Raw genomic sequence first — 27,655 nt, forward strand, 5'->3', positions numbered from 1 at the left:
CAGCAGAGGGTGACAGGGGCAAGGAAAACGCAGTCACCCCTGGGACTGAGAAGCCCCAGTGCGCTGAGCAGGAGACCACTAGCCCTCAGAGAGTGTCTGGAAATCCTGAGGAGGGCCTGGATTGCCCAGAAGGCGAGACAGGACTCTGCTAATTGCACTGGATCACAAAAAGAGGATGAGCCCAGAAGGCTGGACCATTTAGAATCCTGCTTGTTTTACAATTACGATCACACAATGTCTACTGTGCAGAAACAGCACAAATGCTATGTTTGGCCTTTCTGGATCATTTTGCTGTGATGGTGGTTGAGATGGGGCGGGGGGGTTTAGGAGTGCTTCCCACCAGATAGTGTAGGAGGCCAATATCTTAGGCAAAAATCACAATAAAAGGAATGTGCATTGAGTATCCTATGGGTGCCGTATATTCATTTTTTTGAAATAGCCAAAACAGGAACTTTACTGCCTTGACACTTTTTCAGACTAAAATTATTGCAGCCATGATATACAGAGAATTTTGGGTCCTTCGTCATCCATATGTCTGCGCATTCAAGTGGACTGAAGATCCCTTTCTTTCTTTCTTTTTTTTTTTTTTAGATTAATTTATTTTAGAGAGAGAGGGAGAGAGCCTGTGCATGGGGGGAGGGGCAGAGGGAGAGAAACAGACTCCCTGCTGAGTGTAGAGCCCCACGTGGGGCTCAGTCCCATGACCCTGAGACCATGACCTGAGCCAAAACCAAAAGTCAGATGGTCAACCAACTGAGCCACCCAGGCACCCCTGAAGATCCCCTGCTAAGGTGGATCTTGGACCTGTTCCCCTGTTTACTCTCCCCTTTTCTGAGCAAGGTCATGAGCACCTTCAGTTCAAGCCCTTCTGAATCTGTTGGTTCTATCCCATCTTGGCCAACAGAGAAACCACACTGCACCACACTCACCCAACCCACAGAATGTCTGCTCCGTAGGAACTTCTCAAGATTTAGACATTCCCTTGAATTCACTGCTGCCCAAGATCTGTCAAAGCCTCAGCTGACAAGGACCATTACAAGGATGTTGAGTCCAAGAAGTTTTCCAAAGCGAGAGGGGCAGTGGCATGGACCCAGGAGCCTGCCTGCCTAGGTGTGAAGCCTGGCTATGAGCTCTGTGACCCTGGGGAGCTCTCTTAACATTTTTTTCTGGGCCTCGGTTTACTCATCTGCAAAATCGGGCTATCATAGTACCAATTTCACATGGTCGCAGAGAGACGTAAGTGAGGTGATCCACACGGAGGGCTCAGCGCCCTCACTGGCCCCTCATAGTGCCCAGTAAGCATTAGCAATTACTGCCTCTGGTGAAGCCACTACAGCCGAGGACTCTATTATGTTGGCTCTCAGTGGAATGCTTTCTATTGGATTGTGCTGTGCCTTGTTGCCATTAGCCTCTGTTAAGGGACAACCAGTGGCACTTGGTACCGCATTTACTCTAAAGAAGTTGTTGAGGACACTGTTTATAACGTTGCCGTGTCCTCCTTAGAAGGGCTCTAGAGGTCTTTCTTTCCACCTTAGTCTGGGAAGTCGCCTCTCCTGAGCGCTCTTTTCATCTTATGAGTGCCATGAATGATTTAACAATCAGGTGTCTGGCCTCACCCGGGCCCTGAGAAAGCAAGTACAACTTTGCAGTAGGTATCTTCGCATGGGCCTCATGGCTGGCTTCGGTTTATGAGCCTACCCCTTGTTTTCCTTATGTGGCATCATTCTCTGCCTGGGAATGATAATTCATCATCATCATCATCATCATGATCCACTGAGCCACTGAGCACCTTCTGTAGGCCAGGCCAGTGCTAGGAGCTTTATGTGAACTGTCATTGATGTTCGCCCAAATCCACCAGGGATACGTGATCGCCAATCTCCAAATAAAGAAACCCCAGGGAAGGGAGAGGGTGGGATCCATCCAGGTCTCTGGTGAGGGAATGGGAGTGCTGGGATTCCAGCCACCCCATCACACACCCCTAACTGATGTTCTTTCCTAGAAGGTGAGGCATTTTTGTGTACTGTCACAAGTCCTTGGAGGAACAAGTCATGGGATAAATAAGCGAATCACATTTTAAAAGATGCCTTCCCTTCCTAGTTCGCTTATTTAACCGGTGGGACTAGGATCCCAGGACACCCTGACTAACAGCCTTGGTGAAAATGAAGAGATCAGGAAGCAGCAAAAGCAAGGAGAATGCGGCTCCTGGTGCCTGGGACATTATTTGTTGATCGCAGCATGACATCGCAGATAAGACCCAGGCTCTGCAGTCTCTGGCCTTCTTCTCACTGTGCCTCAGTCTCCTTATCTATAAAATGGGTATGCTGAGAATCCTCCCTTCATGGGAAGGAAGTGCAGTACTGGTTAAGAACGCAGAGCCCAGCCATCTTCGAATCCAGGCTCTGACATGAGCTGAATGACCTGAACAAGTTTTTGGGTTTTTTTTTAAAGATTTTATTTCTCTATTCAACAGAGATAGAGACAGCCAGCGAGAGAGGGAACACAAGCAGGGGGAGTGGGAGAGGAAGAAGCAGGCTCATAGCAGAGGAACCTGATGTGGGGCTCGATCCCATAACGCCGGGATCACGCCCTGAGCCGAAGGCAGACGCTTAACCGCTGTGCCACCCAGGCGCCCCCTGAACAAGTTTTTTTAACCTTTTTGAGCCTAAGTCTTCATCTGTAGAATGAGGATGCTGGTAGCTACTCCTTTCGAGGAGAAATAACATAAATTAATATACGATTGAATGATTTCAACTAGCTTGGCACATGGGAAGCACCGTATTAACCGTCAGCTCTTCCCACTGCTATTATTCTACGTGCAAATGCTTGGAGTGGCCGGCAATGGCCACTGGCTATCATCATCCCCACCCCCCACCTGCCAATTATGAAGACTGAGCAGCAAGCCGCACTCTGGGAAACTTCAGTCTCCCCCAGGGTGGGCGAGGGCAAGAATTTGTGAGCAGCTCTTTGTGTGGGAAACTTGAGCGTGAGTCCTCCCAAGCCCCCTCCAAGCCGAAGCAAGGAGGGAAGGCTGGAAGGAGGGAAGAGGGTGAGGACGAACTATCTTAGATGCACCTGCTTTCTCAAGGCAGAGAGAGCCTCAACATTTGAATTTCCAAACTAAATAAACCCACAAGCTCAACTCTTCAGCCGTCTGTTGGCAAATGAGCTCTGTGGCCTGAAGACTGAGAATGTGTTTCTTATGTAAATCCACGTGAACAAATAGGACACGTTCTTCTTCCTTTTCCAAATAATCCAGCCTGGGAACAAGAGGTCAACATCTGGTTAAGCAGGGGTGAGGCGGCCGCCCAGGTGGGGTCCCTACCAGGCTTCCCACCACCTGCTCCTCACAGCTCCCGTTCTCCTCTCTGCACTCCCGAATCATTTTCTCTTATTGTCATACCTCCAGGCACTGAAAGCTACCTTGGCAAATTAGAGATGAGGTCAGAAATAGACACAGGGCTGTTACTGAGAAGAATTTCAAAGGAGAGGAAAGCATCTTCGGAAACAGAAGCTGGAGCAGAGCAAAAAGAGAACTTTAAGGCTCCAGGTGAAGAAACACAAGCATGATAGAGAAAAACATAGGAGAATAGGATCCAAGAATCAGGATGTATTATTATGTTCATTACTGAACCTTTTTAAAATGCTCACTGTGCACCAAACCTACATGCATCCTCTCATTCGCTCTTTGAAGATGGGTGTTATGATCCTCATCACTTTATAGATGGGGAAACTGAGGTTTAGAGAGGCTTGGAGATTTGCCTGCTCATCACTGTGCCCAGTATGAGTCAGGAAAGACTGGAGAAGATTCACAAAAGATCCATAAAGATAAAGAGGTATCTGAAATTCACAGCTTTTATCAAGAGGCTAGAAATCCTAGAATTGTTCAGTATAGTGAAAAGAGGGCTGGGGAGCCGGTGTCGAGGGGAGGAAAACTTTGTAGTGATATTCATTGCCCCCTTTCCTTTTTCCTAATGGGTCCTTGAGTGTCCCACGGTCGTGGCTGGGGGAGCTCGCCGCACCCTCAGTTCCAGGAGAGGGCGCTAACGTGCTCAAGCCAGTCAGCACTGAGCATCTCCCACACATGCTCCCCCGCAGTGAGTCGTGCAGGGGGGTGAGTGTAAGACCCACTTTGAGCCAGTGAGATATGAGGCGTGTTTCCTGGGGCCTTCTGAGAAAAAAAAATCTCTTCCATTGTATGGAAGCTACCCCTTCCCCCCCGCCCCCAAATAATAACTGTATCCACTGGGGCTGAATAAGGAAGCATGTGGCCCTGAGTGGTAACAACTAATGGGAGCCTTCAAATATCCATTCTCTCTTTCTTCTTGGATATAAGAATGATTCAATTTCTGACTAGGCACACTTGAGTACAGCAAAAGATTCTGTTTCCCAGTCTTGCAACAGCCCTATGTGACTGCGATCCAGCCAATGAAATGCAAGCAAAAGGGTTGTGTGGTAATTCCAACGAGTCTCCTTACGAGTGAGGGGGCAAGACTTTCTCATGGTCCTTCCTCTTGCCCAGAATTCAGAGATAATGGTGAGAGTTCCAACAGTCATTTTGGACCTTGAGGAGACCTTGAGAAAGGGAGCCATGCCCTGAGACGTGGAACTTCAAGTTAGACATCTGGGCCCATGGCATGAGGGAGCCACCATTCCAGCCCTGGACTGCCTGCGTCTGGATTTCTCTTACATGGGGGAGAAATATACATTTCTCTTGTTATAACCACTGTAATAGTGGATTTCCCATCACATAGAGTAAACTCAATTCTGATAGATGGACGCAGACTTCTGCTGACAAACATCTTGTAGCCACAAAGGAAGGCACACTTGGAATAAAGCTGATACCATGGTAGCAGAGCAGAAACAAAAGAAACCAGATCTTTCAACAGATCATGGAGCTGCTGGATCAAGCTTTTCCTGAATCTGGAATTTATCATGGGACTTTGCAGTTACATGAACAAATTGCTTTATTTTTAAAGCTTATTTAAATTGAGGGGTTTGCTACTTGTAACCAAAAGCATCTTAGTAGCTATATACTTACCAATACTCTTAAGGAGGTAATACATTAGTACACAGTATTTCATTTCCAAAGGAAACAGTAGAAGCAGAAGTGTATTTAAAATGCATCTGGGCTTTCCTTACAGTGGACTCATTAAACACATGGAATAAGGCGTGGATGACTTTTTTTAAATCACCTAACCTTTACTGAGCCTTTGCTATGAGCCAGGTATTTGACATAAATTATTCTTCATCCCTGCAATGGTATTGAATGGAAGAAATAATTATTCTGGTTTTGCAAGTGCTGAAATCAAGGCCCAGAGATTTAAATAAGTTGCCCAAGGTCATGTAACTCATAAGGACACAGCTGAGACTGGGAGCCAGGCCTGCAGAGATCCCCCACCCACGAGCTTTGCACCACACTGAGCCCCGACCGCAGATCCCACATGTCCTAATTAATGTTCTGAAGCTCCTGTTTTTAATCTTTGCCTTTGGGAACCTCGCAGCTTGGGCAATTTTGAAGGAGACTTATATCAGACCACAAAGAGGGGCCTGCAGTTGGGTGACCCAGGATATCTTCCTGGTCAGAGATACTACCGTCCCCTCTCTTTCTTGCCTTGCCTTGCCCTCTCTCACTCTCTGGCTTTCTCTGGGGAATGGCAGGCACATGTGGACACTTGGACGCTCTTCCTCTTCGGGCCTGGACCAATTGTGAAGAGCATCTGTCCTGGATATTGGATCCGGCTCGTTGTCTGCCTTAACAAATTACTCTGTCTCCCTAATGTTTGTGCCACTCCTCTGCTGAATGTTTGAGTCTCCTCTTCGGTTAAGATGTACAGTTGAACGTGCCGCTCCAGGATGGCATTGGCCCCGGCGGACCAGTGCTGAGACAGCGTATCCAGACTGAGCCGGCCCCACATCCAGTCCGCCCTGGGTTTTCGCGTCCTGTTTCGTTCTGTTGGTTTGTGTGCCTACGAATGACTACACTGAGGAGTTCTGTGTAATATTTACTGAAGTTAGAGCACGTCCTGCTCATTTGCTGACATTATGTAATTCTGTATAAGCAAAGGCTGTCTCCAAACGTGAAGTCATGTGAGGGCTACTACCTGTGACTCTATGCTATGCAGAAAGGATCCCCTTTGGTTAAATATTTTCAAATAATTCAAAAGTTTTAAAAAGGTCAGATAAATAGAATTAAATTTCTTTCCCTTGGCCCAGTTGCCATGTTTCTTCCTTGGATAAGTCACTGTGCAACCATCAGTGAGGTAATATCGTCAAAGGAGCCTATACAAGAATATATAAATATCAGTCGCTGACATTTCTCAGAATGCTGATAACATTTTGTCTGCCCAGACAAGTCAGAGGCTCCAGCTTTTCTATACATAAGCCACCACAGTATAATTTACCATGGAACTCTTGGTGCCTAAAATAATATCCAAGCAAGTTTCCCAAATATACTGATTCTCCAGGGTGTTTCCCACTCCCACAATCCACTTAAGAGCTTCACTAGTAACCGATAAAAGAAGCAATGGGGATCCTTTGGTATCCAGGAAATAGGTACTTCCCAAGAAGCAACTTAAAAGCATGAAATTCTGTCTTAAATATATTTTATATGCTCATACAACACCTAGCAGAGCACTGTTAAAATAGTGTATGTTCAAGAGCATGAGAAGACAAGCCACAGACTGGGAGAAAATACTTGCGAAAGACATATCCGATAAAAGACTGTTAGCCAAAATATACAAAGAACTCCTAAAATTCAACAATAAGAAATCAAACAACCCGGTTTTTTAAATGGGCAAAAGATAGGAATAGACCTCTCACTGAAGTTATACAGATGGCAAATAAGCACAGGAAAAGATTCTCAACATCTTCTGTCATGAGGGAATTGCAAATTAAAACAATGAGACTCTACTATATACCTGTTAGAATCACCAAAATCCAGAACATAATATCACCAAATCCTGGCGAGGATGCACAGCAACGGCGACTCTCATTCATTGCTGATGTGAAAGCAAAACGGTACAGCCACGCTGGGAGACAGGATGGCACTTTCTTACAAAATGAAATACGCTATCTCCATATATCCAGCTTTCAGGCTCCTTGGTGCTTCCCCAAATGAATTAAAAACTCGTTTCTACAGAAACCTGCACATGGATGCTTCTAGCCCCTTTATTCACAATTGCCAAAACTTGGAAACAACCAAAATGTCCTTTAGTAGATGACTGGATAAATAATAAACTGTGGTACATCCCGACAATGGAGGATTATTCAGCGCTAAAAAGAAATGAGTTGTTAAGATACACAAGGACATGGAGAAAGCTGAAAGGCATATTACTCAGTGAAAGAAGTCAATCGGAAAAGGCTACGTACCATAGGATCCCAACTCTGTGACATTGTGGAAAAGGCAAAACCACAGAGACAGTAAAAAGATTTGTGATCACCAGGGGTTGGGAAGAGGGAGGGATAAATAGGCAGAGCACAGAGGATTTTTAGGCGAATGAAATTATTCTGTATGACACTACAATGGTGGATACATTTCGTTATATCAGCATCCAAACCCAGAGAATGCACAACACCAAGAGTGAGCCATAATGTAAACTACAGACTTTGGATGACAATAAGGTGTCAGCGTAGGTGCATGGATTCTAACAAATGCACACTCTGGTCCAGGATGTTGGCAGTGGGACAGGCTGTGCATGCGTGGGTCAGGGGGTAGCTGGGAACGCTGTACTTTCTACTACTGAATTTTCTGTGAACCTCAAACTGCTTTAGAAAATAAAGCTGGCTTTGCCAGGTAATGGCAAAGGCTCAACCTCAGCCAACTCCCAAGTCGAGATGCCACTGTATGCCTCCATTATCCTGGAGGGGGGTCGTGCAGTCTGAAAAGCAGAAAGTAATGCCTTTCCACTGGACACAGTCATGGAAATAGACCAAAGAAGTTTCTGTAACCCTGGAAACAAAGCCAGACATATCATTTCAGTTCTAAAGGGCAGATTCTAAGCAACCCTAATGCTATCCAACGCCACTGCTCATGCCACACACGTCGTCCTCACACAACACACACGGACCGTAGGAGGGGCACCAGGAGAGTCCCTATGAAAAGATCAGCACCTCTGGTCTGAAATTAAAGAAATAAGTGTGGGAGAGCGTTGAATGCAAATTCTTTCTCTTCTAAAGCTAAGAAAGCTACTTCGTTGTCGGTCAGAGAGCCTCTTTACAACTACTGTCAGCTGAAAGACGAAAAGAAAACAACTCCATAGGGAAAATCATTTTCCCGTGCCTCAACAGTTCTGAGGAAGTTCATGGGAACATCCACATGAAAGTGTGCTCAAACAGCTTACACATCAGCGTATGCACTGAACTTCGGAGGCTCCTATTTTAAATGAAAATAAGCATATAGCACGGTTCCCTATGGGAAGCTCTACCAAGACCCAAACTTAGATTATGGCTTCTTTGAAAGGACCTTGAAAGGCATTTAGTCCAACCTGCCATCCAACGCAGGAATCTCTTCTGAAACATACTTGCTGCCTCTGCTTAGAGAGAATTTGCTGTGCCCTCAAACTCCCCTTTTCACTGTTTTGCATCTGGGTACCAAAACCTGCCCCCTATGTAACTTCTAAACATCGGGCTATGCCTTCCTTCTAGAACCAGAAAATAAGAATGGTCCTTCTTCCTGGCGCCAGCCCTTAGCAGCCATGTGACCTTCAGCAAGTTACTGAGTTGCTGAAATGTTAGCACCATGCCCGGCATATGATTAGCACCCCATAATTATTAGCTGTTAATATAATTAGCTATTAGACACAATAGCCCCTCCCTTAACCATGAAATGGTGATTCCATTATTAGGCGTGCAAGGAGCAGAGACAGTCTCAGATTCCTTTAAATCAGTGCCTGTCAACCTGCCGGTGGAATACTAGATTTGGGGGCCACATGCTTGAAGGGTTTAAACGGCATCCACGGTTATCCTGGGATTCACCTGAATCGGCACTATTTGGGTGTGGCTCTTCTTCCCGGATGGATTCTCAGCAGGCCAAGTTCTCACATGTCCTCATTTCTTTAGCACCAGCTTGCCGTCAGGTCCACCTTTGACCCCTGACCTCTGACCAGCACCAGGCTGGACTCTGGCTGTATACCACATCACATGGTGCTCAGTTCAGCAGTCTTGCTTTCTGGAATTGCACAGCAACAGACACACACACACACACACACACAAATTTTACATCTTGCCAAAATTTGGCAGCGCACTTTGGTAGAGTTTGAGGCACTGCAGTAAACCACCCCACATCAAGTGAGAAGTGGTGTCTTAAGCAACAAGATTTATTTGGAGGCCACCCTGGGAAATAGAGGAGTCGAGAATCTCCAACTTAAAGCCAGGCCTCATGGCGACTCGCGCTCAATCCAGGAGCTGGAAGGTTGCTTAGGATACAACGCGGCTCTAACAACTGGGTTCTAACAGTAAATAAAATTGCCATCTGTTGAGCTCTTAATATGGGCTAGGCACTGTGCCAAGCATTTTACAAGTGTTAGCTATCTTTTTTTTAAAAACCTGTTTAAATTGTGAAATAAAATACTCTTAGATTAAAGTGTTCAAAACAAATGTACAGTATAATGAACAATCACAAAGCAAACACTAGAATAATGACCTCCTCAGTCAAGAAATAGAATACCTTCAAGTACCGCAGGACCCACCTGCCCTAAGCATCCCCGTCTATCCCAGAATGCTCCCCTCCCCGGAAGCAACCAGCTTTCCAACTTTTGTGATCATCGCTTCCTTCCCTTTCTTGATTGTTTGCTGAACAATATATGCTACACAATATAAACTCCATTATATAGAGTTTCATGCTACCAATTTTTAAATTTTAAAGTAAAATCATATGGTGTGTATTATTTCTTTTGTTCAATACTGTGTGTGTAAGATTCATTCATGTTGTTCCCCATAGCATAGTCCGTTCATTTTTTGGTGCTGTATAATACTCCATCATATGACTATATCGCAATCTATCCACTCTACAGCTGATGGATCTTTGTGTTGTTCCTAGCATGAGGTGATGAACAAAGTTATAGACGAGCTTGTGTATACATTGCAGTGTATATGAGAAGTTCTTCTTAGAGGTGTATCTCCAAGAATAGAATTACTGGGTTGTGCAATGTGCCCACCTTCAGGCTGATAGATAATGCTAAAGTGTTTTCCAAAATGCTTATACTCATCTACACTCCCACCAGCAGCATTGAGATTTCTGGTTCTCTGCATGCTTTTCATCAACACTTGGTATTAACAGATTTTTCAAAATTTGCCAATCTGACATGCATATGTAGTATTTAATTATAGTTTTTATGCCTAGTTTTAATACATTGACTCCTACTTCATACATTCATCTCAATCTTGCTACTTTTGCTCAGCACTGTGTTTATAGGATTCATCTTTTTTTGTTGCATATGGAACCTCACTGGATTTCCCTCATTAATGAGGTTGAGGGTATTTCCATATATTTTCGAGACACGCTCTGTCCTCTTTTGGTAAGCTCTTGTTCAAGTCTTTTGCTTGTTTGTCCATGGAGTTGGCTATCTTTTTCTTATTGATTTTCCCCAGTTCAATTCTAGATCCTGGTTCTCTAGTGGTCTTACGTGTTGCAAATACCTTCTTTCACTCTCTCGTGTGCTTCTTTAATCCTCACAAGCTGAAGAAAAAGATATTATGGCATCTGTTTCATGGTTGAGGAGACAGAACTGAGCCTTTGAGAAGTCACTGCCTTGTCTGGGGTCCCCCTGCGAATCACCCTCACAGCTGGGCAAGCAAACCTGGCTCTGCTCTCTGGCCACACGTGGGGGGTTGTGGGGTGGTGGTGGTGGTCTGTCAGTCCTCTCCCATGCTCTGCAGTCCTTCTGCTACTTCTGCCCCTGCGCCTCTCTTCATTCCTTCTTCCTTCCTGATGGCTTCCACTTTCTGCCCTCTCCTCGTGTGACCTTTCCCATGTCCCTAGTTCCAGATGTCGTCACTCCCCGAAGGAGGTTGTCAGCTCCATCTGGCACTGTCCCCATCATGGGTGGGCTTCACACCAATCACATCATGGCCAGGCCTCCAGTGCTCTCCCAGTCCTCCTGTGGCCAGAGTGGCGGAATCACAGGGTCAGCCTGCTTCGGGTGGAGCCGTGGGCATATGGGAACTCAGCAGAGAGACTGCTCTGCAAAGCTGCTGTCTCCTCCCGACCTTTGCTTTTCCAGCTAACCCTCGCCTGCTCCTTTCACATCATCCCAATCAGTCTGCCCAACACTCCTGGGTGTCTTCCAGGATGCCACACTCCCCACCCAAGCCCACCCAAGCCACCCAAGCCCACCCAAGCCACCCAAGCCTCAGTTCTCATCAACTCCTATCAAACCCTATCCGATCTCTCTCCTAAGTCTACCCACTCTCTCTAGGGTAGACACACTGTGGCCTCCACCCTAGTCCAGGTTCTGCCCCAGGGCAGACTACCACCATCTGCTACCTTGAAACCCTTGCCTCTCTTCCCCTTGCTCCCTGCTCTTTGCTCCCCTGGGAACCCTTCCAGTCCTATTGACAGGCCAGACACGCTCTCACCACAGGGCCTTTGCACTTGCGATGTGAGCTGACCAGCTGTGCTGTGGTCACCTGTCACCACACCCCACCTGGTTTATTTCAGGCCTCAGCAGTGTGGCCTCTCTGACGTACACAGGTGACCTGCACATCCCTGCAAACCTGTTATCTCAGTTGTAGGCTGAACATGGTTTGTGCAAACAAGATAGGATTGTCTTCTGCTTATCAGACAGGCAAAGATTATGATTATTGATAAAATCCTGTGTTGAGGCTGCAAGAAAACATGCACTCTGATTTGCACTCTCATTGAGGTGCCACCTAAATGGTAGGAAGTATGGCAACAACTGTCATTTAAATGTTGCAGACCTTTTGCCCCAGCATTTCCACCTCCACAAATTTATCCTTTAGAAAGAAATACTCCCACCAGTTCATTGGGAAGGTTATGCAGAACAAGTTTATAACATTGTTTATAATTGTGAAATGTGGAAACAGTACGCATATCAATGAGACACTAGTTAAACTGTGGTACGTTCATAAAATGGAGTATGACTCGGCCAGCCATTTAAAAGAACAGGGTAGATCTCTTTGTATTCATGGGAAAGGATGTCTAAGATATATCAAGCTAAAAAAAATTAAAAAGACTATGGTTCCATTTTTATGTTTTTAAAATATAAGGCACCTGTATTTTTAAAAGTTGGGGAAAATGCACAAACCTATTGACAGTGGCTATCTCTGGGGAAGCAAGATGAGTTAACAGGGGATTTTTCTTTTCTATGTTATATGTTTCTGTGATGTTTGATTTTTGCTCTTTTATTACCACAATTTATAATCTGAAAAAATATTTAATGCAGAAAGAAAAATCACAGCTACATAATTAAATCTAGACTCTTCTCCCTAGAGTGTAAGCTCTCTGAGGTCAGCAAGTCCTTTATCCTATGCAGTGTTGTTCCGCCACAGCCTAGCCAGGGCCAGGTACATAGAAGGTGACCACTGAACGTTTGTTCATTGAATGAATAAATGAATGAATGTAACTGTTTCTGTGGCCCCATAAAACGTGGTGCCCACTCAATACTCCAGAAACAGACCGGTGGCTGCCTCCTCTCTTAAGCTGTACTCCATTCTGTAAAAAGCCGTAAAAGTGTTTCACCATCAGTTGTTTGCTGATATGGAGCTTTAGGGCCTTCACACAAATACTGATTTAGGCACATAATTTTATATTTTGTCACTGTCAGATTTTATCTTTAACATTTTGTTCACACCTGCCAACGTATTTTACAACCCAATTCCTGACATCTAACTAAATATAAGTCCTACTAGCTTTATATTACCCACACTTGATTTTACAATTTATATGACTTATATGTTTACTTCCAATTTAGTTATAAATAAAGAAAACGGCACAGGACAGGGCCTCCAACAGAACCCTGCAGCCCTCTGTGAGAGATGGCTCTCCACGTTGACATGGAAGGATCTGGTCTTTCTGTGCACAGTTAAGCTCAAGCACAATTAAGCTTGTTCCTACCTCAGGGCCTTTGCACTTACAACTCTTGCCAATTGGAAAGCTTTGTCCAGATGGTAACTCCTTCTTGATATTCAGGGCTCAGCTCTAAGAGCTCTCATCAGAAAGGCTCTCCTACTGCCCAATCTAAAATAATTCCCTCCTCAACTCCACATTACCTTGTTTTGTTTTCTTTAAAGCACTTAGTAATACCTAAAGTTAACCTGGTTCATATTTCTCATTTACCTCTCTATAACCTGCTCGCTCCCTCCACCTGGTGTCAGAGGGGACATCGTCAGCCCTATTCTCTATCTCCTATGCCTGGAACACTGTACTTAATAAATATTTGCCAGGGGAATGAATAAACAGACCTTGTCAGATACCTGTGACTCCAGCTGCCTGACAACTGTCCTGTAGACCCTTGTCCCCATTTTATCTGCGAGGATGTTTTATTAGTTTCCTGGGGCTGCTGTAATAAATTACCACAAGTCTGGGGGCTTCAAACAACCACAGTTTATTCTCTCCTAATTCCGGAGGCCAGAAGTCCAAAATCGAGATGTCAAAAGGGCAGCGCTCCTTCCGGGGGCTCTAGGAGGCAATCTGCTGCTTGCCTCTTCCAGCTTCCGGTGGCTGCTCGTGTTCCCTGGCATGGGGCTGCATCACCCTGATCTTCAAGGCCAGCACCTTCAAATCTTTATCTGTTCCATCTTTACATCACCTTCTCCCTTTTTGGGTCCTTGTAACATCTCCCTCTGCCTCCCTCTTAAAAGGATCCAGGTGATGGCATTTAGGGCCCAGCTGGATAATCCGGGATAATCTCTCCTGCTCAAGACACTTCACTCAATCACATCTGCAAGACTTGACCACATACTACCATAGGTAGTACATTCATAGGTTTCAGGGTTTAGCACCCAGTATCTTTGGGGACCACCATTCAGCCCCCTGCAGGTATCATTAGTGACTCTGAGAAATGCCTTTGCAAAATGGGGCCGCATCACACGTCCAGGATTTCTCTTTCCCGCTCCTCTGGTGGCACTTGCCACAGAGGAGAGCTCAGTAAATGTTTCCTGAATGAATAAACGTATAGATGTTGTTCGGCTCACCCACTCCCCACCCCAGCCCTCAAAAGGAGGGGAAAAAATGGGCTTATAGTTCCTTTAGTAGAGCTGGTTTCCCCAATTCACAGATTCTCAAGAAGCCAGAATGGGTTTGGAAACTGGAGTCTTTTCATAAGTGAGCTCCATCTGACATGCTGCCAATACCCATCGGGAAGGATATATGATTAGTGAATGGGTAACAAGACTAAAATTATTTACGAATGAGCCTTGCCCACTAAAGAGGGTTTGGGCTGTGCTCACATTTGGTTTCTCTCCTCTCCAGCACTCTGAGGAGGGTTGTGTTACAGCCAAATTAGTTCTTTGGCTTTCGTGATATTGGATAAGAGAACAGGGAGAGACCAAAGGGCACTGACGAGGCAGAAGGGAAATGAGTGTGTCTTTCCCAAATTGAGGGGACCCCCGATGGACTTCATCTAAAAGGGCAGCCTCTGGGGCAGGGGCTGCTTAGATCCATAAGAGGGTCATTCCATAGTAAAAACTATTTTCAAGTCCCTGGTCTGGCTCCCAGTGTGGTACCATACACCTGACTCCCTGCTGATAGGAGCTGGCTAGTCTACAGTTATTGCATGTATTAGGGTTGTTTGTTTTTTTTTTTTTTAAGATTTTATTTATTTGACAGAGCACAAACAGGGAGAGCAGCAGGCAGAGGGAGAGGGAGAAGCAGACTCTCTGCTGAGCAGGGAGCCCAACGTGGGGCTCGATCCTAGGATCCTGGGATCATGACCTGAGCCGAAGGCAGACACTCAACCAATTGAACCACCCAGGTGCCCTGCATGTATTATGTTTTAATACTTCCTTGGCAAAACCAGAGAGCAAAGACCTCCTGATGTAGGGCCTTGGTCCCTATCCCCACACTCCCACCATGATAGGTTTCTCTGGAGAAGGTGTCAGTTGGTGGGGTTTGGTAGCCTGAGATTGCATCTGGGCTGGGATGCACCCTGGCTAAGCAGCAGGGAAAAAGCTCTGACAGCTGAGAACAGAGACAGGTCGTCCCATGGCACCATCGTGGTGATGGGGATCATCGATCTTACGATCTTACGCTCAACCTCAGTGGTGCTCAAGACCTCCCCTGCATCACCCTGCAGGAAGGACTTTGGCTGAAAGGGGTGTGGGGTTGAGGACAATCAAGGGGACTTCCCTGAGGTCTGTAAGGGAAGAGGATTCTCTTCTCTCCCTGCTCCCTGGAATAAACACCGAGAGGGCCAAACAGGCAAGCGAGAGGGCCGGGGAGAGAGCAGGAGGCACAGGTCTAACTTGAAGCATGAAGAAGGGATTGAGGCTCACATGTGGCTCAGCCCAGCATGCCAGCAGAGCAGCCCAGAGACCAGCTCGCCCACAACAGTCCCAGTAGCTAGGACAAGATGTGTGTTTGCCGGCGATGCCCTCCTCATCAGAGTAGTAACGCTGCCATGAAGGGGCATCATTCCATGGAAAGCTGCTTGCTTCGAGGGAGCTGTGGCAGGCCATGGCGTTTCTTTGTCTGCATAGTAATTAGAACTTAGGGTTGATGCCACAGTTTTCCTGAGAACACATCAGTGCAATTATAAAGCATATCAATGAGGCAGTGATGATTCACTCCGCAAAGAATCTAAACAAACTAGTCCTTTCTAATTCCCATTACGGCTTTTCCTGAAGGGAGGCATACATGTTTTGTGGTTGAGAAAAAGAATGCCTATCACCAGTTCTTACTTGCAGTAACTTATCTGTGAGTTTATGAAGGGATTGAACCCCTTCTGGGAGACAGCCTGAACTGGAGAAATGGAAACAACACTGCACCTCATCTGATATAATGCCCACACTGGTAAATTTGAAACAAGGAGCTCAAGGGGTTTGAGAGCACCAGATCCGATTATGAAAATTTCACGGGTTAATTCCTGAAAACTTGGTCCTTTAAAAAAGTATATAACTCCACAAAGGAAAAGACTGATAGGTGTAACGGCATAAAAATCTTCTGAATCCATTCATACACATGTGCATACACAAATCCACCAGAAATAAAATTAAAAGACAAATAGTATAGGAAAAAAATCTTGCAGCTTAAACACAAAGGTTTACTTTAATATATAAAGAGCTTTCATAATTCAATAAGAGAAAGTTCAACACTCTGATAGAAAAATAAGTGATTTATTAAAAAAGAAATAATCATCAATAATCAGAGATACAACCAAAATAAGTAAGAGCTGAAATTCTTCCCAGCTGGGCTGAAAAATGAAAAAAGAATCAAAGATACACCCCAGATGAGGCAGGGAGTGGGAATTTTCACACACACTGTTTGACAAATTCAAAATTTTAAATGCATATCCCCTCTGACTTGTCAATTTCATATATAAGAAACCTCCCAAATAACCATGAATGTGAGAAAAGATTTGGCTAGAAAACATTTATTATAACATTGTTAATAAAATATATAAATGAAACAACTAAATGCCCCAAATTGAGGATTTAAATATATTATAGTTTAAGAACTAGGATACAATGTAGTCTTTAAAAGTGGTTATTTAAAGGGGGCACCTGGCTGGTGCAATCAGTTAAGTGTCCGACTCTTGGTTTCGGCTCAGATCTTGATCTCAAGGTTGTGTAATTGAGCCCCGAGTTGGGCTCTGTGCTTAGGATGGAGTCTGCTTGAGATTCTCTCTCCCTCTATCTCTGCCCCTCCCCCCACTCATGCTCACGTGCTCTCTCTAAAATAAATAAATTTTTAAAAAGTTATTTTAAAAGGGTGATTTCATCTATATATGTTGACTACATTATTATATAGTTCTATATATATAATTTTATGTAGTATCCATATCTATGTATGTATATATGGAATGCTACTCTGAGTAAAATCATTTAGTTTGGAGATTGGGATCTAAAAATACATAAATATATGACAGATATAGTTATATAGATAGATCAAAATATTAACACTTATTTCTATGTTTGTGGTAACTCATTTATGCTGCTTGTTTTTCTTCCAAATGCTTTGTAAAAATTACTTTATATGCAAGGAGAAAAATACAACCATTTCAAAAAGACAGAACGCACATGTGGGCAAATATCATTAAGGTGGAAGCATCCCTTTTGGTCACTGAGGATTCGCAGACTAAGCAAAAGTAGTCCGTAATGAATCACTTAGAATTAGGGTAGCCATATAATTTATCACCAAAACCAGGACACTTTTGAGACTGAAAGGACAAGCTATTAATAATTTTGTATAATCCGGGACTCCCCAGGCAAACTCAGCCATGTCGTCATCCTACTTAGGATGAAAAATCTGTTTAACTTGCCTTTGAAAACAACCCAGGGTTAGAGTATTAGAGTAAATCACAAACACAGAGTTCCCTTTTATCAAAAGTACAGTCAGGTGTCATTTCTAAACATGCCGGCCAGATGGCTAAAGAATCTTAAAAAGTTCAAGTTTCTCACCTGATGAGCTCCTATCCGCAGAGCCCTCATTTTAGAGATTCGTTCTTGACAAAGAGTATTTCTCGAAGAAATCTGCCACTTGCCGAAGAACACACAGTATTATACTCAAGTTATCTCATACTGTAGATTTTAATCTTGGAAACGTTGTGTAACACTTTCAAACCCTTCTGATTCCAAATCCCCTTGTGACTTGCCTATTTTCCACTAAGGGCTTTGTTGTAGGGAATTATTGTCTATGTGACCTGAGGCTCTCACTTAAGAAGGCCACTGTCTCCCATGCATACTCTGCCCACAGGCTATTCATGTCCTCCCCCCCCCTTCCCAGCCCAGCTCAAATTTCTCCAGTGTCCTGAGACCTCCGCTGCTGTGGCAGCAACCCTGGCCTGCTCGGGCACCAACGACCTTTGTCACCTGCACATCGGAACAGCACCTTCTCAAGGCCTATCCTGTTCTCCAATCACTGACTACACACACGTCTTCCTCCCTGGCCAAAGTAACTACTATGCCACCTGGCACGGGGCCAGGCCAGGCCAGTCTGTCAACCTCTCTTATTCTAATTATAAAACAAGGGTTGCAATTCCTTTATATACCCCGCCTCCCACCCAAAATTGAGTATTTATTAGGCATGAGAAAAGACCATTTTTTTTTTTGCTTAGCCAGAGTCTGTGAATGCCAAGGTGTTTGCATAGGTGGAAAAATTAAAGCCTTCTCAACGGAGGCAATGGGTGAGGCCTTTCCCCCCTAAAAGCACCATGAAATGGCACACACTAAAGATTTAGAACAAAGCTGGAACAGAGAGTAGTGTCTGTGTGTTATAAAGATGGTTACGTTGCTACAAGGGACGAAAGCTCAGACAGGCTCTGTTAACACATGGGATACGATCACTCCCACCTGACAATATTTTACTTGGATTTGATGCTCCCTGTATGGGGCCTACATGGAGCTTGTCAGCTGATCGATGCTCCAACATTTGCCCTCGCCCTCCTAGGAGTCCGGCACCTGCCATTCCTTGGCATTGATTACACACTAGGAGACATACATTGCTAAATCAATCGTGGGTCAATCCATAATTGAAACGATACTCTGCACCTCCTGCTGCCAAATTTATAAACTGATATACATGTCAATGTTTCTTCCTCCAAGCCAAGCTTAGGATGACTTAAACCGTAACAGAAGTATGAACAACCAAATTTAGATAGCAAGATTGTTCTATTTATTCCATCACGCAAGGCACTCTATTTCCCACACAGCTCCCAGCTGAACTGCTAACATACAAAGAGTCATCAATAACCCCCTTCTTTTCTGCTAGTCCATCTAGCACTTCCATGAGCATTAGGGAGAGGCACACTTTCTTGAAGAAACTTTACTTCTGTTAGAAAATCACTTCATGGTCCTGATTGTTAGAACAAACCACTTTCTTGCCATCTGCCTAGAAAATTATCACAATAAATCTGTGTCTGTCCTGTGAATGGCGCTCTCTGAAAAGTGGCACAGTTGTGCAGTGCACAACTTGTGCAATGGCCGAGGCCCGGTGTTTGATAACTTTGGAATATAAGAAACCAGAGGGAGGGCGCTGTGCTTTACTTCCTCTCTGTGCCTCACTTTTATCATCCATAACTTGGGAATAATAAGAGCTATCTAGCATGGGGGTCTTAGCACTGATCAACTTTCCCATTAGAGTAGGTAAGCCATGGTCTGTAAGGGATTCCGAGACAAAGAGGCGACCACATTACTTGACTATTGTGTAAGAACTATATCCATTTGCTTTGATTCTACAAATTCATCCAATAACATAATTTGGCTTTCATATACTGAAAGGGAAAGGACCTTGGGTTTAACTCGTAGTGATGGATGATGGGTCTCACAGCCCTGCCACATTCTTACTGGGTTTCTGTGTGAGGAAAGAAGCCCAAAATGACAAAGAAGTTGCTGGGGGTTAGGTGTTCATTCTCTGGAAATGAAAAAGAAAGAAAGAAAACTGGAAATGAGTTGTCCTATATCAGGGGTTCTGGATCCTAGAGCTATGATTTGGGGCTGGATAAATCGTCCCGTGCATCTAACAGCAGGATATTTACCAGCATCACCGGCCTCTACCTGCTAGATGCCAGTTGTATACCCCACCCCTAGTCAGGACAACCAGAAATGTCTCCAGCCATTGCCAAATAGCCTTGGAGTGAGGATGGGAGACAGCAAAATCATCCCTGGTTGAGAAACACTGGTCTACATGAAAATGTAAATTTATAGCCTTAGTATCATTCTTGGGACATCGTCATCTATGAATAAGCTGGCCTCCAGACAGCAAAGATCTGGGCTTTACTCTAAGTTCTGCAGCGATTGTATTATGAGCTTAAAGACACCAGGCTTCTATTTCCTGTCCTATAAATAATAACCCAAACTCTAGCCTCCCATTTTCAGGATTTTCTCCTTTTGAAAATATCGGGCTGGGGCTGGAAGAAAGGCATTAGGGACTGCTGGGGGCTGCCCCCTGCTCACTTTGTGTCTGGCCACCTCCTGGGGTCCGGTGACTGCCATCTTCTCTAGACGAGTGGTGCTGCTACCACACAGGGCTGGCAAGAAGTAAAGCTAGCAAGTTGCAGCCTTACGTCTATGGCTCCCATACAGGTGTAAGCCCCTGACTCGAATTACCTCAACGCCACTACCTAAGACCAGGCCATTTAGAACCTTGAGGGAAGCAAAAGAAAAGACAACACAGAAAGCCTTATGACTAGTTAGTGGGTTTAAAGATTCCTGACTCGTAGCTAGGTCATCCCAGAAGGGGTCCCCTATTGGATGCTGCTTGGCCCAGCTCCTGGCCCACAAGAGGCTCTTACCTGCCTGCTCCCCAAACAGGGGGAGCTCAGCCCTCATCCCAGGTCCTCTCCCTCCCTCTGCTCCAGCCTCTTGTGCTCATGGCTCCTTCTCACCCTGGGATGACTGACAGATGGGAATATCCCCATAGAGTCTCAACTATTAACCACAAGGTTTGGCCTTTTCAGATAGTTGGGAGGACAATCTCTAGAACAATTCATTTTCCTAAGTCTGAGATATTTGGTTTGGAAAATCATCTTGGGGGAGGCTTTCCCCAAGAATCCAAGCTGGCTGTAGTCTTTGGGCCCAAGCTTTATGCTACCCATGAAATGGGCATGAGGTCAGGTTTCCAATGATCTTCCTCACATGGCCCGGTCTCCATCATGAGATGTCCCCATGACAACTGTTTAACAATGACACCTAGAACACACTTCTCAGGAATAAAAAATACTTCCCAAGAGATAGAGTGCTGTGGTCTGAATGACTGTGTCCCACCGCAAATTCATACGGTTGAAATCCTACTCCTGAAGGTGATGGTGTCAGGAGTAGGGCCTTTGGGGCCTAGGGGGGAAGAGTGGGTCATGAAGGTGGAACCCTTATCAAAGAGACCCTAGAGAGCTAGCCTGCCCCTTCCGCCATGTGGGGACATGGTAAAAAGGTGCCATCTATGAACCAAGAAACCCTCACTGAACGCTCCATTTTCCAATGCCATGGTCCCAGACTTCCGGCTTCCAGAATTGTGAGAAAGACATTTCTGTTGTATATAAGCCCTTCAGTCTGTGGTAATTTGTTACAGCAACCCAAGCAGACCAAGACAGGATTCTCAATCCATAGTGGAAAAGAAACGTTTTTTTCCCAACACACCAGCAAAACATATTATAAAACAAGAGCAATTAAAACTGTGGAATAGTATGGAAAAGACAGGCCAAGCCATGGAACAGAAAAGAGAGCTCAGAAACAGACCCATGTATTTGGGAAGTGAGTATAAGACTGATCTCTATGGAAAGAAAGGCTAAGCTATTTAATATATGCCTGGGGAAAAGTGGTAACTGGGAAAAAATCAAAAATTAAATTTTTACCTTACATCATTAACCAAGAATAATCTAAGAGCTAAATGTAAAAACAAAAAGCTGTAAAGCATAAAGAAAAAAATACAAGAAAATATTTTGTGACCTTGGGGGAAGAGAAGTTCTTCTTAAGCAAGACACAAAACACAAAAAGCCTCAAGGAAAAATCTAATACACCTGACTACAACCAAATGAAAAAAAAATGTGTATAGAAAAGATGCTACACACAAGGTTAAAAGAAGAGAAGCATCAAGCTGGAAAATGACATTATTTTCAAACAGACAAGAGCTCTCAATCTAGAACGTATAGAGAATTCCTAAGAATCAATAAAAAGATCTGAGAATGCCAATAAGAAATCAACAACACGTACTAACAGCAATTTACAGAGTGAAAATACAATGGACATAAGAACAAATGCTCAAAAATATACCAGAAATGAGGAAAGTGCAAATTAAATAAGAGATGTTTTTACCCTAAGATTGGCAAAATTAAAATGTTTGAAAACGTTGGGTAGGAATTAGGGCGTGAGGCAATGGGCCCATTCGTATGCTGCTAGTGCGAGCATCAGTCAGTCAGCGACTTCAGAAGACAATTTGGCAGAACTATGAAAATTTAAAATGCACATACCCAGCAATTCTACTTTTGGGTAGAAATACTCCCTCATGTGCCCAGGAAGCAGATCTAAAAATAAAGATGTTGACCACTCTGTTTTCCAGAAAACAAGAAAGCTCAATGTCTATCACTAGGACAACAGACAGGCTCCAGAACGTTTTGTGGAATAGTATGCAGCAGTTTAAAAGGAGGTATGTCCGCATATAATGACGTGCAATTGCATGCGTGAAAAAAGAAAATTGCTGCAGAAAAATATGCACGAAATGGTCTGTTGCACCTGTCAGTCTTGTTTAATAAGCTCATGCAAGGGTTCTCTCCCTGCCAGGGAGAAGACACGTCTCTCTACAAAAGGTTGCTGTTCATGTTCAAAAGAAAACAGGAGCACACATGAGGCAATATCATCTATGCCTGTGATGCTAAATAGAGACAGTAGATAAGTGTATAGAGAATGGTTTGGAAACCGCCTTCAGATCTGGGAGTATGGGAGCAATCCGGGGGCAGGGACGTGTCCATGTTTGAAGGAAATACTCAAAGGGAATTTCCCTCTTATCACTACCATTTTACTATCTCATGGGAACACATTCGTAAGTATTTCTTGGAATACACTATTCAATTTTTTTTTTTTTTTTACAAAAGACAATAAACTGTTTTTGGAGGGAGTAAGTAATTTGCAGAGACCCCACTCGGCTTACTATTAAGACAACTATTTACATGGCCGTGCAAAAGCAGTTTTGCCTCCAAGCACACTTTGGATTTTGCAGTTCCTCAGCAGAACAGAAAAGTCTTGTAGGGCCTTCCCCAGAACAAAGGGATATACACCCTGCCCTGAAGTCCACGTCAAATGAAGTTTCAGGCAGAAGACTGTTGACAGAAGTCTCCACCAACTGATGCGGGACAGCAAGCCCATATGAAGGAACAGGACCTTGGTTTCCTTTCTAAGTAGAAGAATGGTCAGAAGCAACCACAGGAGCCCTCCTAGCATCAGAGAGCCAGCCCGTTTCTGACTGGCCAGTGTTGTCTACACAATGAGTTGCAGCTAAAGTAATAATCATAGCAAACGTTTACAGGGGTCCACTGTGCTCCAGGCCCTAGGCTGGGGGCTCCATACCCAGAATCTCACTCCATCCTCACAATGATCTGAAGCGAAGAGCCTTGGTACCCATTTAACAGATAGTGAAACTGAGGTTGGGCTCAATTAAGAAAGGTTCTCAAGCAAATGACTGAAGAGCAATTCTCATTGACCATGTGCCGATCTCAAACCCGTACTCACCCTGCACTGCCTCCCCAGCTATATGAACGGGTGAGTTTGGTGGGGGAGGGGGAGCTTTGCTCCAATTAATAAGTGCACACGTCTTAAGTTTGTCTATATTTATATTTAGGTGAAGGGCCAAAAGTGATTTCTATAACAATGCCAAGGAGATGCTATCTTTTCTCCTATCTGACTCCTGAAGAAGAGCAATGGACAGAAACGGGGCAGGCTCTGCCACACTCAGGGGAACAGTGACCTCCTCAGCCTGCAGCAGCAAGGGGTTCTGGGGAGCCCTAAGAGATTAAAGCCCCAGATGAGTCAGCCAGGGCTGTCAAGGCAGCTGTCCCTCAATACCACGCATTCCCATTTTACACCTTTCTGCCAAAGTCAGAATGCAAATTGCATATTTTTGTAGTTCTGTTTATTACCAGAGTCCCTGTCTACTTAGACCAGACACAAGGCTAGGGCCTTATACTGAAACCAATAACCCAATGCCTGGAATTCCTATTTTCTTTCCTACCTCCGTTGCTACTGGGGGTCTTTTCTCCCGGTCCTCTTTGATCCCGCGACATGTGAGGGGCAGGGAAGAGGCAGGCAACCTTGTCTAACAAGGCCAGGGAGACAGCACACCTGCCTTCCAGATGCTAAAAGGTAACAACGTATGTAACAAATTTCCCCCCCAATTACAATGTTCAGAGAGAGGGGGTTCGGGAAATAAATTTAGAGAGAAGAGTGGCAGATGGGATAGATGGATTCAATTAAGACAAAGAACATCAAACAATTCCAGGGATGCCTCATTCTAATGGAATGTCATTTTCTCCTCGTCGCCTCCAGGGAGCTCCCAACAACAGTCTAGGTAGGAAGTAGGGTGCACACACAGCGCCTCGACCCCAGCAGGAGCTTAATATCCTCAAATGAGAGAGCTAATATTACCTCTTCTCTTCTTTTCAATAATGAGGTAAAACAGCGCATGAATCAGACTAAGTGAATGCAGGCTGCGTATTAGATGCACATCTCTCCAGAACCAGGTGTTATTCAGATTAAATAGGTATTTTCCACTGCCATGTCTGTGGAACTGATTTCTTTATTTGGTCTATGCAAGAGTCTCCTTTTTAATTAAATCAACCCCTGTTATTTTTCTAAGACAGATAATAAAACAATAAAAATATTTACATCCCTTTTATCTTCCCAAACATTAATCATGAAGGGAAGAAGGTGTTATACCTTTGCTAGACAGTTTTATCACATAGACATTATACTAATACGCTTTAAATGACTGTTTTGCGGGTCAATTTATACCTGTTAAGAAGGTATAAGATTCTTGTTGCCACTAACAATATTTGTAACTCTCTATTACCAAAAAGAATTCAAGTCTGCAATAAATTTGCCATATGTATAGTTGATAAGTAAGTACAGACGTGTTTATAATACTACATATGCACCATGTTGACCCAAATACTACTGTCGATTGACCTCAATTTTCATCTGAATTCAGTGTAAAAGTCTAGTAGTATGATGAGCAATGCTTCCTTCCTTCTCTGGCTCCCGGTGGTATAATTTAATTGACAGCCATGTGATCCAGTTACTAAGTCATAGGTGGGTTCCAGTTTCACATAGTTGGTATTATTATCTCTATGGTCGGTGGAGACACTGGGCAAGGCTGAGGGTGGAAACCGCAATTATACTCCAGAAGTCTAACTGCAGTCATGTATACGCATTCTGATTACCAGTTAAACAGGCAGTGTATCTAACGTCTGTCTTATAGAGATGCTAAACCACTTCTAGGTTCCAGCCCATACTTTACTATGTTACAAACTAAAATGCTCCCAGCTAGAAGGGAATAATATTTAGGCTGTCACACCAGCTTCAGGGTGCTGTGTAAAAGTAATCTCTACTTGTGGGACGTGGCTGGGGGCATAAACTAATAGGAAAATATTGTACCACTGCCTTGTTTCTCTGAGACTGAGGTGACCTGACTCCTTTGGTTTTGGGGTGGTTTAAAATGGCTCCTGAGAGAGGAGAATTTTCTGGAAGCACCGAACCACTGGGCTTGAGTCCCTTCGTCACTTTACTTTCCATACACCTCAAGGATGGCAGGGTCGTAAGGGCACCAGTGTGATAGCATCACCATCAGCAAAGACTTGTTTCCAACAGTTACATCATGACCTTGTCACTGGTGAATTCTTTCCATAAAGTAGTGATTTGAGTTTACATAGCAAAAACTTGATAAAGGTAAATTACAAAACTCAGCATGTGGGAGACACTAGAGTAAACCAGTCCCACCAAGCTGGCAAGAATGATACACAATTCATAGGAGGCTCAAATGAGGACCAAGGAACATTGCTCAGACAACGTTGCTTTGTTATCTAGGCACTTTATATGCAAATCATTCTGTATTAGTTATGTATTCTTATGTAACAAGTTATGCCAGAATTTTAACAACTTAAACAACAAACACCAATTATCTCACAGTTTCGGCGGGTCAGGAATCCAGGCGTGACTTAACTGGGTGCCTCTGGCCCAAGGTTTCTCACACACGTGGGCCAGGGCTGTGGTCGTCTCCAGGCTCCACTGGAGAAAAATATGTTTCCAAACTCATTCACATGGCTATTGACAGGATTCAGCACCTCATGGACTGTTGGACCAAAGGCTCAGTTCTTCACTGACTGTTGGCCAGAGACCTCCCCCGATTCCTTGCCACCTGTGCCTCTCCATAGGGTAGCTCACAAGATGGCAGGGCGCTTCATCAGAGCTAGCCAGTGAGAGCAAGCGTGAACAAGAGAGAAGCCATAGTCTTTTTGTGACCTAACCTCAGAAGTGACATCCCATTCGTTTTGCTATATTCTGTTTGTTAGTGGCAAGCCCCTGGGTCCAGCCCACACTGGAGGGGAGGGGATCACACAAGTGCATGAATACTAGGATGTGGGAATCATTGGCATCATCTTAGAGGCTGTCTACCACATCTTCCCTTGCACGCACAATAGAGAAATAAATACAAAAAAGTGAAAGGAAAATCAGAAAGCAGCAGGGGAAGGGGAAATGTTCCAGGATCTAATTACCTAGGCCTCTGAGCTCTCTCTCTCCCCAAATCCAGCCATACAACATACCCTCCAATGAGGGGCTCTCTTCACAGAGTCTTTCATACCTGTCCCCTCCTCTCCACCTGCACGGGACACCAGAGTTCGTTTGGCCTTCATTTCCTCACACCACAAATACTGCAGCACTACTTCTAACCTGCTTCCATATCCAAGAAGTCCTGGGCACCACACCTTTCTAAGTCACACTTTCTACTTACCCTTATACACCAGAAAGCTCCACTGTCAAACAAAACCCAAACTCTTTAGGTTGCCATTCAGTGCCTTCCATAATTTGACCAGACCTGATTATACTTCCAAAACCCCAATAATAACCCACCATCCCAGGTAAACCACAATCAACCCCCCAAACACCATGCTTGCGCTCAGCTTGAAGCCTCCATTAATACCATCAATCCCCTTCCCTTGGCAAGACCAGTCTTCACCTTACGATGATAAATCCTCCCCAAGCTCTAAGGTGCAGAGCAAATCCTATCTTCTCTGTGACACATTTTCTGATCATTCTAAACTAGAGTTCAGTTCCTCTTATGATTAGGCATAGCTCTGAGAGACCAGACCATTCATTGCCCTGCCAGTCACTGTGCACTTGTCTTGTTTTTCCAAGGAGCTGATAAGTTTCACACCTTCCTTCTTCCATAGAGACCACCAGACTGTAACTCCACATGGGGCTAGGTCTCGTTTGCCTTACTCTGTGGAAAGCACTAGTCCATGACAGGCAATATTTGTTGAAAAGATGGAGGATGGATGGATGGATGGATGGATGGATGGATGGATGGATATTTGGAAGGATGTGTCAAGCACAGTGTCTAGCATATCCTAAGAGGTCAAAAAGTAATAAATCTTTGTTAATACCACCAATTCTTAAAATGAGAATTCTCCACTCACTGGCATCTTAGCCACTTAGTGGTTCCTAGGTAGAAACCCTTCCTAAGACAGAAGAGGCAAATCAGACTCGTCCAGGTCTGATGAAACACAAGCCCATTCACACAAACATCACAACCGAAGACCAATCCATAGCTCTTTCTCCATTGCTCATCCTAACACTGGCTTTGAGGTTCAGGATGCCAAGTGCAGGGTCATTAGAATAGATGGCATAGCCAGGACAGAACTCAGTCAGTACGGAGCAACTTCAAATCAGTGCGCTTCAGCCAAGGGAGCAGAAACAAAAGTGCAAAGAATCAAAAGGGTACTGGGGAAAATGAAAAATATATCGATTGTGGGGGAGTGTCTGTATATTTTAGCTCATTCTT

The 27,655-nt window shown here is 44.4% G+C and overlaps 1 long non-coding RNA gene across 2 annotated transcripts in view; it reads right to left on the bottom strand.

Moving 5' to 3' along the window:
- LOC113258717 (uncharacterized) overlaps positions 1 to 27,655 on the bottom strand; it is a 44,547-nt gene that overhangs the window by 16,081 nt on the left and 811 nt on the right. Inside the window, exon 1 of one of the 2 annotated variants that reach the window (XR_003317337.4) lies at positions 17,575 to 17,873. The exons of the other annotated variant lie outside the window; for it this stretch is intronic. This is a non-coding gene — a long non-coding RNA (uncharacterized LOC113258717). Of the gene's footprint in view, positions 1 to 17,574; positions 17,874 to 27,655 lie in introns of those variants that run through there. 2 annotated transcript variants of the gene reach the window in all.

This window comes from Ursus arctos, unplaced genomic scaffold (assembly GCF_023065955.2).
Source record: "Ursus arctos isolate Adak ecotype North America unplaced genomic scaffold, UrsArc2.0 scaffold_3, whole genome shotgun sequence".
In the NCBI taxonomy this organism is placed as follows: domain Eukaryota; kingdom Metazoa; phylum Chordata; class Mammalia; order Carnivora; family Ursidae; genus Ursus; species Ursus arctos.